The 13,021-nt window shown below is 30.9% G+C and overlaps 1 protein-coding gene across 1 annotated transcript in view; it reads right to left on the bottom strand.

Moving 5' to 3' along the window:
- Positions 1-13,021, bottom strand: part of LOC138708853 (uncharacterized) — a 425,577-nt gene that overhangs the window by 108,251 nt on the left and 304,305 nt on the right. The gene's annotated exons all lie outside the window — the stretch shown is intronic.

The raw sequence follows: 13,021 nt of genomic DNA, 5'->3' as shown, positions 1-13,021 counted from the left end.
GAAGAAAAATTACGACAGAAATCTAGAAAACCTAGATGATGAAGCTAGGAAAGATTTGTACCTATATCTTGAATGCTAGAATTCGTTTTGATTCTCGGAAGAACTGAATATCTGTTGTCACCGAAGTCGAACGAAATCTCAGCGAAGATGAGTGAACTCATTCATTCGCTTTCTTTATAGACGTTTACAAATAACGAATTCTTATGTTTGCTGTATGTAAACCCATCTTCAGATATCTACGAATCGATTTATCCAATAAAATTATGATAGCTTTAGTGGGTTTTTACTTGAAATAAATAACAAAATTTCCATCTTGATGCAATATGTACTCCGCAGAAGAGAGGAAAGATGTGTTTATGTCGAACCATAGCAAAATTGTTTGCTCAAAGAATTTAATTATTGAATATAAACTTATTCACAGATTAACTTTGCAACTTCTTTACTGCGTTACCTATTTTGGAAATTGCGTGGCAGACCAGTTTCAAAGTGATACCCTTCACTGTCCAAAGCCTAGTTATTATTCCCTCAGACAATTTAATTATTACCTACAAAATTAATTTCTAACAGATTTTAATTATTACCGTACCTAAAAAAAATATTTTCTTCGAAGACATGAATGATTCTTACAGAATTATTTCTTCGGAGAACTCAGTTATTACCTGCTAAATTATTCCTATATTCAGGTACGTAACATAAAATCAACCAATTAAACTATCATATAATCTAATTTCACCCAATAAATTTAATGATGGAGGTTCAGCTGTATTGAAGATATTTACCATAACATTAGACTTTTTAAGTAGATACAAATCTATGTTTTTAAAGTAAAAGCGTCCATTAGTTCTGAACTCCCTTTGTTATTTGACTATAAATCAGTAGTACAATATCATCATGAGTAACTGATATCTTTCATATTTCTATCAATCTTAACTATAGATATCTTCCCAAATTAAAAATTATAGAATATATATTATTTCAATAATTTGATATAGGTATGTTTTATGTAAATTTGTACAAAATCAAGAATATGCATCCATTTAGCCGTATGATTTGTAAATATAATTGAAGATATCTTATGTTTCTTTAATAATAATTAATATATTTTACGTGCAGAATTGGAAACAAAAATTTATCTTCTTATGTTCATGAACAATACATGATGTACTTTGTATTTTCTTCTGGGGAACTGATTCAAGAAAATAACCAAAAATGAAATTATCTCTGGCAACATGATGAAAGAATTGAGTTGTTGTAAAAGACGTGAGGTGTATAATGAAGCAATGAAACGGAAGGCTATTTGTCATCTTCGCAACACCATCTTTTAGAAATATTTTCCTCCTCCAGATTAGAAATCAGTAATACAATATCATCATGAGTAACTGATATCTTTCATATTTTTATCAATCTTAAATATAGATATCTTCGCAAATTACTAATTTTGTATATTATTTCAATAATTTGATATGTGTTTTATGTAAATTTGTACAAAATCAAAGCATAAGCATATATTTAACGTATGATTTGTAAATAATTGAAGATTCTTATGTTTTTTTATAATTAATATACTTTACGTGCAGAATTGGAAACAAAAATTAATCTTCTTATGTCCGTGAACAATAAATGACGTACTTTGTATTTTCTTCTGAGGAACTAATTCAAGAAAATAACCAAAAACCGAAATTATCTCTGGCAACATGATGAAAGAATTGAGTTGGCATAGGTAAAAAAATTGTAAAGTAAGACAACAAATATAGAATTGTAACAGGTCATCTTACAGAAATACGATGGATGAATAAATATCATATATTATCATGTTTTCATACATGAAATTTAATAAAGATTATAAATACGTAAACATTAATATAGAAAGAAATATATTGTTTGTCACTTCTTGTATGCCTGAATGTTTTTTTAAACACTAGCAAAATATCACTTGATTTATTTTTAAAAAGTTTTGTATGTAACATTAATTTGAAGGTAAAGCTTAAACTTAGTATACGTTATGTGTAGGGTAAAGGTTGGTAATATTGTGATGCGAGTAATATTGTGATAGTTCTTTTTGAGAATTTATTACAATTTTACTGAGCGAGAGAAGAACCGGTTTTGTGCAGAAACTTGTCCACGAACATTCCCTTAATACGTTGACGCAAAAAACCGATCTCCCTTTCGCTCAGTAAAATTGTAATAAATTCTCAAAAATAACTATCACGATATTACCCATATCACAATATTACCAACCTTTACCCTATGTTAGTGCAAACACTCGTGATGCCCCACTTCGATTACTGTGATATTCTGCTTACTGACCTAAGCGTTACTTCGGCGCAGAGACTACAACGTGTTCATAATATGTGCGTCCGTTTCGTCTGCAATATTCGCCGGGCTGATCACGTAACACCATCCCTCGAAATGTTGTCCTGGCTCCGTCTAGAAGATCGTAGGAAAATCCACTGTCTTTCCCTTCTCTTTCACATATTGCATTTCTCCATCCCTGACTATCTTGCGTCTCGTTTTCAAAATTTATCCACCCATCATAACCTAGACACACGATCACAACACTCCGCAATATTATCCATTCCCTCCCACCGAACATCCTCATATTCATCTTCTTTCACTGTGGCTGTTCCTCGACTTTGGAATTCCCTACCGAGTAATGTCAGGGACTGTCAGACATCAAACCAATTTTAGAATAGGCTAACGAGATATTTTTCTAACAATTCTTGTTAACAATAATAGCTGTTTCAGGTTTCTCAATGTTTAATTGTTATATATATCACAGATAAATATCTAAATTATCTCATTATTATTATTATTACTATTATTATTATTATTATTATTATTATTATAACTATTTCTTACCAATGTTTATTATTGTCACACTAACATTAGTTATCCAATTTTCATTATTTACTTTCATGTTCTTTTATGATCTAGATATTAATGTAATAACTATGTAAGCAAATGTATTTAATTAAAATTAGAGTCTGGCTGGGCGGAAGAGAAGGCCTACTGGCCTTAGCTCTGCCAGATTAAATAAATAAATTATTATTATTATAATTATTATTATTATTATTATTATTATTATTATTATTATGTCGTATACGTGTGTACTTTTAACAATGAAGAGTTATATAGAAAAGTTATGGGATATAAATTTTTTTTCATACAATATTGTATTTTCTTTGTGCATTATTTTAGCTAAGACATTTGGAAATGACCTTAATTTCGCAAAATGATTAGCAGATGTAATAATTACATTTTAATATTTGCTGTATTTGTAACAGAATTGTTTTGGATTTGGAGCAACCGCAAATTGGGATTGCGAGCAGATTACAGGCGATGATATAGTGACATCTGTCGGTTTAGTTCAGAAGATGTCAAACAGTTGACAGGAGCAGTAGTGTTGAAATACCCAAGGGAAATCCCGAGCCATGAGAGCAATATGCAGTTGAAATCAAAGCGCTACAATGTTAAGTAAACAGTTACAATTAACCAGGTTCAGCCCAGTATTAGTTCGAAACATTTTAGTGTCTGACAGCGTCAAAATGTAATCATGGGAAAATATCTCATATCTTAAGGCACACGTACCAAATAACGCCACCTTAACACTTCAGTCACTTTTGCTCTGGAAATAAGTTATGTACAAACACGAAAATTATGAAATAGAAACTGTAATCTTATCTTTACAAAATAGCAGAATGAAAATGGATATATTATATACCGAACAAGAATTAGAACTCAAATAGGAAAACTTTGTAAACTGGCGTTGTTAGGAACAGGTTGTCCAATTAACGCCACCTATTTTCTAGTAACCTATACACTTATAATTGTTAATGAATTATTTTTCCTAAGCAACACAAATTGAACTAAGCGACTAAAGTTGAGTTTCTGTTAATAAAAGATACAAAATCACTCAATACTAATGAAAGATTCTTGATCTGAAACTGAAACACCAGATGGATTAGGAAAATAAGTTTTCCAGTGACTCCTTACTTTAAAAAAAGAGACAATGTGACAAAGTAGAAAGTTATTAAACACAAAAGCATTTACCTTACTTTAATATGAATGTTTTCCAATAAGTAAAACAAAAAAATTAAGTTATGTAAAATAAAAAAAAATAAGAGTTCGATAAGCAATATCATCACTGCACATTCTGAAAATTTGTAAGTTGAAAGCTTAGTGATTTTCCTGATGTTTTCACACTGATGCTGTACTGTCAGCCTTAGTACTAACATAACCTAAAATTTTGTCTGTAGACCTTTAACGCCACTGAGTACTTGATAACATGACATGCCTGTTTCTCTAACATTATCAAATTGTATAGATAGCAAATACTTTCTATACATAGAAGAATGTTTAAGGATCACGAAAATATATAGTTTAATATAGTTATTATTTGCTCAACACACAAAATAAAATATTGCCTCTTACCTTGATATAAGAACAGCCATTCACTATCAACACACAACAGGAAAATGACGGAATATAATGTCACTCGTAAATGTCAGCGGACAGCTAGTAACTCATTTCATCACTAGATTGCAAGAGAATGCAGGCTACAGTAGTGCACTACCGAAAACTTGTGTCGTTAACAAATTTTAATAGGGTGGCGTTAAAGGTATACATGGCGTTATTTGGCTCAGGGACCTTACGAGAAAATAAATGGTCATGCTTTCATGTCTCCATATGATATATAAATGCTTCTTCTTCTTTCTTCTCCTAATCAGGAATTGGATATTCTATTTTCCAGTTCCGAAGCAGGAATGTTATTGATATTGCTGGTTTACGACACATTTTTTCCCTTGAAATTTTTACTTGTAGGTCATAACAGGCAGTCTATTGCCAAGTATCCCGTCTGCAGTTATTCTTTCCATACTTGTGTGTACTCTTTACAGGTCTACCAGAAGTTTAAGGACACCTCTTCGAAAGAGATATTGCACTCCTGACCTCATACTTACAGTATGTGAAATCCCGTGATGTTTATAAAGGGACTAAATTCATGTAAAAAATAAAGTTTTTTTACTGCAAATCCAATCTCTCTATCTTTCAAACTGTGGATTATATAACAACTAGTGGCTTGTGCAGCAAATGCTGCAAACTAAGTTCATTAGACGTTCAAATAAAAAACTTTTTAGATTTATTTTCAATGAAAAATACCAGACATTTTGAAAGTTATTTGCTTCCATAATAATGAAACATACACCCTCTGAATATATTTTTTTTTATTCCAAATACTTTTTCGTGAACCTATCCACCTTCAGCTTTTGAGTTTCAACCCGAAAACGCAAGTAACAATGTCAGGACGATCAGTGGGTTTTTCATGAGGGAGTAAAGCAGTAGCTATTTCAGGTCATTGTGGATTGTAGGTGAAAGTTAAAAGAAAGTCAGGTTTGCTATGCTTTGGAACAATAGACATACCATCTTGGTGTAGCTGCTGCATGTAAAGCTTGAAATGTAGAGGGTAAAATCATTTTATCCTGCTAAGAGATCTTGCTGAAATGATCGGGAGACTACAACATTTTGTAGGCACCTTATTTTATCAGTAAGTAATACCTTTTGGTATTTCCTTAGGAATTGTAATTTTTGCGCTCTCTCGAGCCAATAGCCTACTGAAGAGAATAACGCATATAAATATGTACACCACACCGCCATTAAGTATATGAAAAAGACCCAACCCCACTTGATTAATAACTATAAAAATATTTGATTTTTAATAACAATAACGATATTATTATCTTACGCAAGTTTTGTAGTTTATACATATTAGCATCATGGCATTAACTATAATAATATTTCATTTTTAATGGTAATAATGTCATCAAACCACCTCCAGTTTTGTAGATTTTAATATCCAATACACAGCTGCACTCAGAAAATTACACACCTCAGAATCAGACCTATAAATTATTTTTAGTAAGTCTTGAAGTTTTTAATAACCAATTGTATTTGAACTCTAAATATGTCAGCAATTCTGCATGTCATGGCCTTCGTGTAATAAATAGCCTATTGTTTATTGTAGTCTGTGTTTTGTTTTATTCGGAAATGCAATTAGGTCTCAAAAGTGACGAAAGATGGATTTTGGAAAATAGGAAAATTATGTAGGAAAACTAACGTTTCACTGAAAGTTACTATTTTTCTGAAAATCCTTGGGTGCCAAGCTTCAAAATGAGGGGTCATTCATTAAAATCCGTTCAGCCGTTTTCCCGTAATTTCCATTATCAGTTCAAATTATATAAATAGATTCTTCTGTTATGAAAATTTACTGAAAAATTAAATTTTTTGTAGAAAAAAATTAATTACTCCAGAATGGATGCATTTAGATCAATTAATTTTGGAATAAAGTTAGATATTATCTCAAGTCATTCTTCCACATTCCAACAATCTGCCACTTCACGTCCACACTCCTGAATTTCGACCCATTTTCACTTTTTTTTTCCAAGGACGAAATCTAATTTTTCCACACTTGTAACAAACTTCATCACTGTTTACCAGAATAGAGAGAATAAGCTGATCGACCAGTATTAACAACTCCTAATGTTATAATATAAGTGGCAGTGGCGGTCCAGGGTCAATTTTCTGCCAACTTGGCCGGGGATCGCACTGAAACTTGAGTGAGAGACGCAGCTGAAAAGGTCCTCGAAATACAAAAAATTAAACAGTGTCGAGTTTTGAATAAGTTCTTTTCTTCTTTGGTTCAGACGACTGAATGATTCATGCTTAGAACTCATAAGTAAAGAATTCAAAGCATAAAACAAAGGAAGAAACCATTATGTTTTCGTTCCCATTGTATAGCGAAGTGTTTTATTTTTTTCCAACCACGCAGGAAGTCGAGCGTGTTTTGTCACGTCGGAATTATGGGTCTGATGCCAGACTTTCATTTGCACGAGCCTTCGGATTCAAATGAACGAGCCATTCACATGACTACGCAAATAATAGAATATCGCCAAGCGCTTTTCAATGACAAGACGAAGTTCATTGTAGCCTAATTCGTATAGAAAACTACGAAACTATTTCCGGTTGTGAAATATAGAGCATTTCTTTGCTTAGTGAACATCTATCACATAGAATGAGTGATTTGGAAGGTGATAGCGATATATTTTAAGAACAAGTAAGTCCGAAAGATAATAGTTATTTATGGTACTTGTGAGGTAAGTGCATCTTTATTGCGAGAGTGGAAAGATTTAAGCACGAGGCGTCAGCCTCGTGCTTAAATTACACGAGCGCAATAAAGATCACGCTCACAAGTGCCATACGTAATTTTATCCATGACCATAACGAAAAATTCTGTTTTATAAAAGAAAATATGTTGAAAATAAGTCCTCAAATAATCACATATCATGGCATGGATTTTAGAATCGATACTTGTACTAGGTAGGTTATGATGTAGGAGGCCATGATTAGTGAAGAATGGTATCTAAGGCGCTGGATAAATAACAAATTATAATTAATGACATAATTTTAATATATATATATATATATATATATATATATATATTTCATTTTAAACGTATATTTTCGCCTTTTTGAAGTTTCAGGGATTATTTAGAAGTGTTCACGGGAATAATGTGAGTAAAATAATTTCCCATTTTACTTCTGTAAACTTAACTTAAACTTAGCTCAGTTGGCTAACGCGTGTTGTTTTAAAATCCTATAAACCCAACTTCGCAGGTTCAAGTCTCCTCGCATCCCAAAAGGTAAATTATTACAAAATTAAAAAAAAAAAAAAATACATATTAGATATGGATGCAATGCACAAATTACGAATTAGTAGATAGAGAAAAGAGAAGGAGATTGAGTGTATGTATATTTAAGAAATGGTAATAAAGAAGTAGAGGTAGTGACATATAGTAACTAATGTATTAACTTCTTGAGTAATAGTTGAATGGAAAAGTATACGTGTGTACCCGGGTACTAGGAAAATACTAATGAACTGTGAGATAAAGTTCAAACTGTGAGGTAAAGTCTTTATCTCACTAGTGAAATAAAGTAATGTTGAATAAAATCCTACTTTATAAACGCAAAAGTATTTAGTAAAGGCATGTTTTTTGTTATGGTCATGGATAAATATAATTTTAACAAAATGGTAATCCATATTGTAACACTTATGCTGGGTTGCAACAAAACAGACCTATAAATAATGTATTCTTCCATTAGTCAGTGGACCTTTAAAGTTAGTGGATTGTCGGGTTGCAGAAGAGAAATTTAACGGGCCACTAGTTATTGGATCGTTAACCAAGCATCTTTGGATTTCACAAGTGACGCAATAGGACATGAATGAATAAAAAGTGAACATTGGCTGCTTGACTGTTGTGAGAAATATTCCTTTTAATGTTGTCAAAGTTTGCAATAAATTTAGACTAATACGAACCAGAAAGAAATCAGGAACAGAAGTTTCAGTGAGAAAGATAAATATGCCTATTTGTTATTAGAAATAGCGCACGAGTGCATTGATTTTATAGAAAACAAAAAGACAGACTACAGAGCACATAACCTCGTCGTAAGACGATGAACTGGAGTCTGTAATAAAGAAATAAATAATAACCTCGCTATTCGAAGAATAAATAAATAAATAAATAATTAAATAAATAAACAAAAAAGAAACAAACAAATAAATAACTAAATAAATAAATGAATAGATAAATAAATAAATAGATCAATAAATAAATAAATAATCAAATTACCGTATTTCGATGGCTATGAAGAGATACAAAATTAACAAACAAACAAACAAACAAACAAACAAGCAAACAATAAATAAATAAATAAATAATCAAATTACGTATATCGATGGCTAAGAAGAGATACAAAATTAACAAACAAACAAACAAACAAACAAACAAACAAACAAATAAATAAATAAATAAATAAACAAAAAAGAAACAAACAAATAAATAACTAAATAAAAAAATGAATAGATAAATAAATAAGTAAATAAATAAATAAATAATCAAATTACCGTATATCGATGGCTATGAAGAGATACAAAATTAACAAACAAACAAACAAACAAAAATAAAGAAATGAATAATCAAATTACCGTATATCGATGGCTAAGAAGAGATACAAAATTAACAAATAAATAAATAAATAAATAAATAAATAAATAAATAAATAAATAAATAAATAAATAAATAAATAAATAAATAAATAAATAAATAAATAAATAAATAATCAAATTACCGTATATCGATGGCTAAGAAGAGATACAAAATTAACAAATAAATAAATAAATAAATAAATAAATAAATAAATAAATAAATAAATAAATAAATAAATAAATAATCAAATTACCGTATATCGATGGCTAAGAAGAGATACAAAATTAACAAACAAATAAATAAATAAATAAATAAATAATCAAATTACCGTATATCGATGGCTAAGAAGAGATACAAAATTAACAAATAAATAAATAAATAAATAAATAAATAAATAAATAAATAAATAAATAAATAATCAAATTACCATATATCGATGGCTAAGAATAGATACACAATTGGTAATTTAGTTTAACTACATTATTAGTAGTTAGACTAACTACATTATTACTATGTTCACAAAATTGGACAGTGTACTAATATTTTGTTTTCGAATAGAAGATCTTGCAAAGCAGAAACATATATAGGAGTAAGTTTATCAATTTTGAAAAACTAATTTCTAAAACAGTTTTTTTATTTACCTGTAAATGTAAAGATACGAGGTATTACTTTTTAGCCATCATATGCAATATTATTTTAATTTCGTGTATATAGGCCTATATACAAAATATCGCAAGCCTGGATTTCATGCAGGTAACATTATGATGAATCAAAATATATAAAGTACTCGCCAATACACAAAATGTACGTAAGATGGCTGTCTAACGGAGGAATAAATATTACTATAGGAGGGAAATCAGATCTCTAAGTTAGTGAATCCTTTAACGGACCAATAACACTAAAGATATTTCTTGCAACGCGTCTTTCGAACTTATTGGTCCGTTAGCGGCTAACGAAGGAATAAATGCGTTCTTGCAACCCACCATTATTCTATAAAATTTTTTTGACCCAATGTTCCAGGTAAATGTTTCTATAAAAAGCGTTTTAATATAATATAGAACCCGACAGTTATTTCTTTATTACGGTGCACGAGAAATCATGCAGTCTATGCCTGTCTTTTGAATGACAGTCTATTACAAAATTTGTGACATGATGAAGGATTCAATTCTATCAAAAGGTACAATAATCTACAATGGGACAGTATATGTCATCTCACAACACAGATCTTTTCCAGCATCAACATAGCTTACAAATTACAATAAAACTAGTGGCTTGTACGGCAAATCCTGCAAACTGAGTTCATTAGACGTTCAAATAAATATTTTTCAACGAAGAATACCAGACATTTTGAAAGTTACTTCCTTCCATATTAATGAAACATACTCCCTTTGAATATTTTTTTATGCCAAATACTTTTTCGTGAACCTATCCACATTCAGTTTTTTAGTTTCAACACGAAAACGCAAGCAACAATGTCAGGACGATCAGTGGATTTTTCATGTGGGAGTAAAGCAGTAACTATTTCAGGTCATTGTGGATTGTAGGCGAAAGTTTAAAAAACGTCAGGTTTGCTATGCTTTCGAACAATAGACATAGCATCTTGGTATAGCTGCTGCATGTAGAGTTTGAAATGTAAAAGGTAAAATCACTTTATCCTGCTAAGAGGTCTTGCTGAAATGATTGGGAGACTACAACATTTTGTAGGCCTCTTATTTTATCAGTAAGTAATACCTTTTGGTCTTTCCTTAGGAACTGTAATTTTTGCGCTTTCTCGAGCCAATACTGAAGGGAATGACCACCATTAACTATACGAACTAGACCCAACCCCACTTGATTAATAACTATAAAAATATTTGAATTTTAATAACAATATTATTATCTTACGTACGTTTCGTAGTTATATATACTGTATAGCCGCCACTCAGTAAATTATAGTAATGAAGATCTAACTTACAATATTCTCTACATCTACTTATATAATCCCAAAACGTTTAACTTTCATGTCATCAATATAGCATTAATATGTATAATTAATGAAAAATAGTCACATCATATAGCATTAACTATAATAATATTTGATTTCTAATGGTAATAATGTCATCAAACCACCTCAAGTTTTGTAGATTTTAATATTTAATACACAGCTGTACTCAGAAAATTACACACCGCAGAATCAGACCTGCGAATTATTTTTAGTATGTCTTGAAGTTTTTAATAACCAATTGAATTTGAGTTCTAAATATGTCAGCAATCCTGCAGGCCATGGCCTTCGTGTAATAGTGTATTGTTTATTGTAGTTGTGTGTTTTGTTTTATTCTGAAATCACGCTGAAATGCAATTAATTCTCAAACTGGCGAAAGATGGATTTTGAAAAATAGGAAAATTATGTAGGAAAATTGACATTTCACTGCAAACTACTATTTTTCTGAAAAACGTTGAGTTCCAAGCTTGAAAATGAGGGGTCATTTATTAAAATCCGTTCAGCCGTTTTCCCGTAATGTCATTACAAGTTCAAATTATATATATATAGATACTAAAAAGAAACGCTGATTGCATAAAAGCAGGCTTGAGGCCTTCATAATGTCGTTTTTCTTTACCCGTGGCTTGTTATTCAATGATTTGCGCGTAGCATTGTCTTGCAGATGAAGTTCCTGGTCAATGTGACATAAAGCACGACGAGTTAAACTGAACTTTCTTACGTCATTCTTTTGTTTCTCATCGTCCAAACACTAATGTTCTTGCGCCAAGTTTTCCTTTTCTCCCAGTTCGAACTAAAACAACTTTCCCGATTAAGAGACGATTCAAAATCCCGGGCTTGCAGGTTATTTGGCAGTAGGAGGTAAAAAAAAGTTACAAGAGTTCTGGCACTCGGAACTGGAAATGGTTTTTTACAACCAAAAGGATTCTACAAAATTAGTAGTAAATTTCTGCAGTAGCTATGAGAAGATATTTCATTCCGTCTGTTAAACTTAACTTTTGATCAATGAAAGCTTGTACTGTAAGAGACATATTCATAGTAGAATTTGTTCTCCTTTTCGCGTAGAACAAATTTTATTTCCGATTTTTATTTCACATGAAATATAAGTACAAAATATTTATCGTCGTCCTTGCAGGTATTGAATCTACTTGTAGATTATTCAACGAATAAAATTAAATAACTTGCAAAGCTGAATTACTTACGGAAATGATAATAATTATTATAAAACACAGCAATAAGACATTATTATGTTTCCTTGCAATGAAGTTCAAAAACAAACTGCTATCACAATCTAGTAAATATATAGTCACGAAGCTCAATACGTGGGGAATATGCATCCACAGATAGTTGCTACCCACTAGGATCGCTACTATCGCCTCATCATAGACAATGCGAAATAGTACCGGCACAGTCTATTGTTCCTAGTACTCTAAACAACTCAGGCTTCGTACTGTATATACTATACGGGCTATTCCACCTCAAATCGACCGAAATATAGAGAAAATTGATCTTGCAATTTTTAAATACAATGAAACTTTTCCTGTCCGTAGACAACTATGATACAATGGTTTGTGCAAAGTTTGAGGCATCAGAACTTCATAGTGTTTAAATTTGAAATATTTTTTAATTTATCGTATTTTCATAAAATTAGCAACTTTAAACTGATGTGGCTCCGAAACCCTTTCACCCAATGATAAAAATCATGGTTTATTTTGATGCTGAAATGTTAAAGTTTATATTGGCATGTAAACAGTTTTTCTTACTTTTTATGGAAATGGAGAAATTTAGACTTTTTTTAAAATTAAGACACCTTTTCCCACGAAAAAATATTTTCAAAATATATGGTTAAATTCCGCATTGAAAGTGCGTATTTTTTACTGGTGCAACGTTAATAAGAAAGTATTGAAAAATCAAATAAAGAAAATAAATAGTACGCGCGTGAAGTAATCAGCTGACTGTGAGGCGGGAGCTAGCCTAGGCAAGCAAGGCCAGGAGACATAAACAC

Source organism: Periplaneta americana, chromosome 11 (genome assembly GCF_040183065.1).
Source record: "Periplaneta americana isolate PAMFEO1 chromosome 11, P.americana_PAMFEO1_priV1, whole genome shotgun sequence".
In the NCBI taxonomy this organism is placed as follows: Eukaryota; Metazoa; Arthropoda; class Insecta; order Blattodea; family Blattidae; genus Periplaneta; species Periplaneta americana.
The sequence above is the reverse complement of the archived record's forward strand: the minus strand, read 5'-3'. Positions and strand labels throughout refer to the sequence as shown.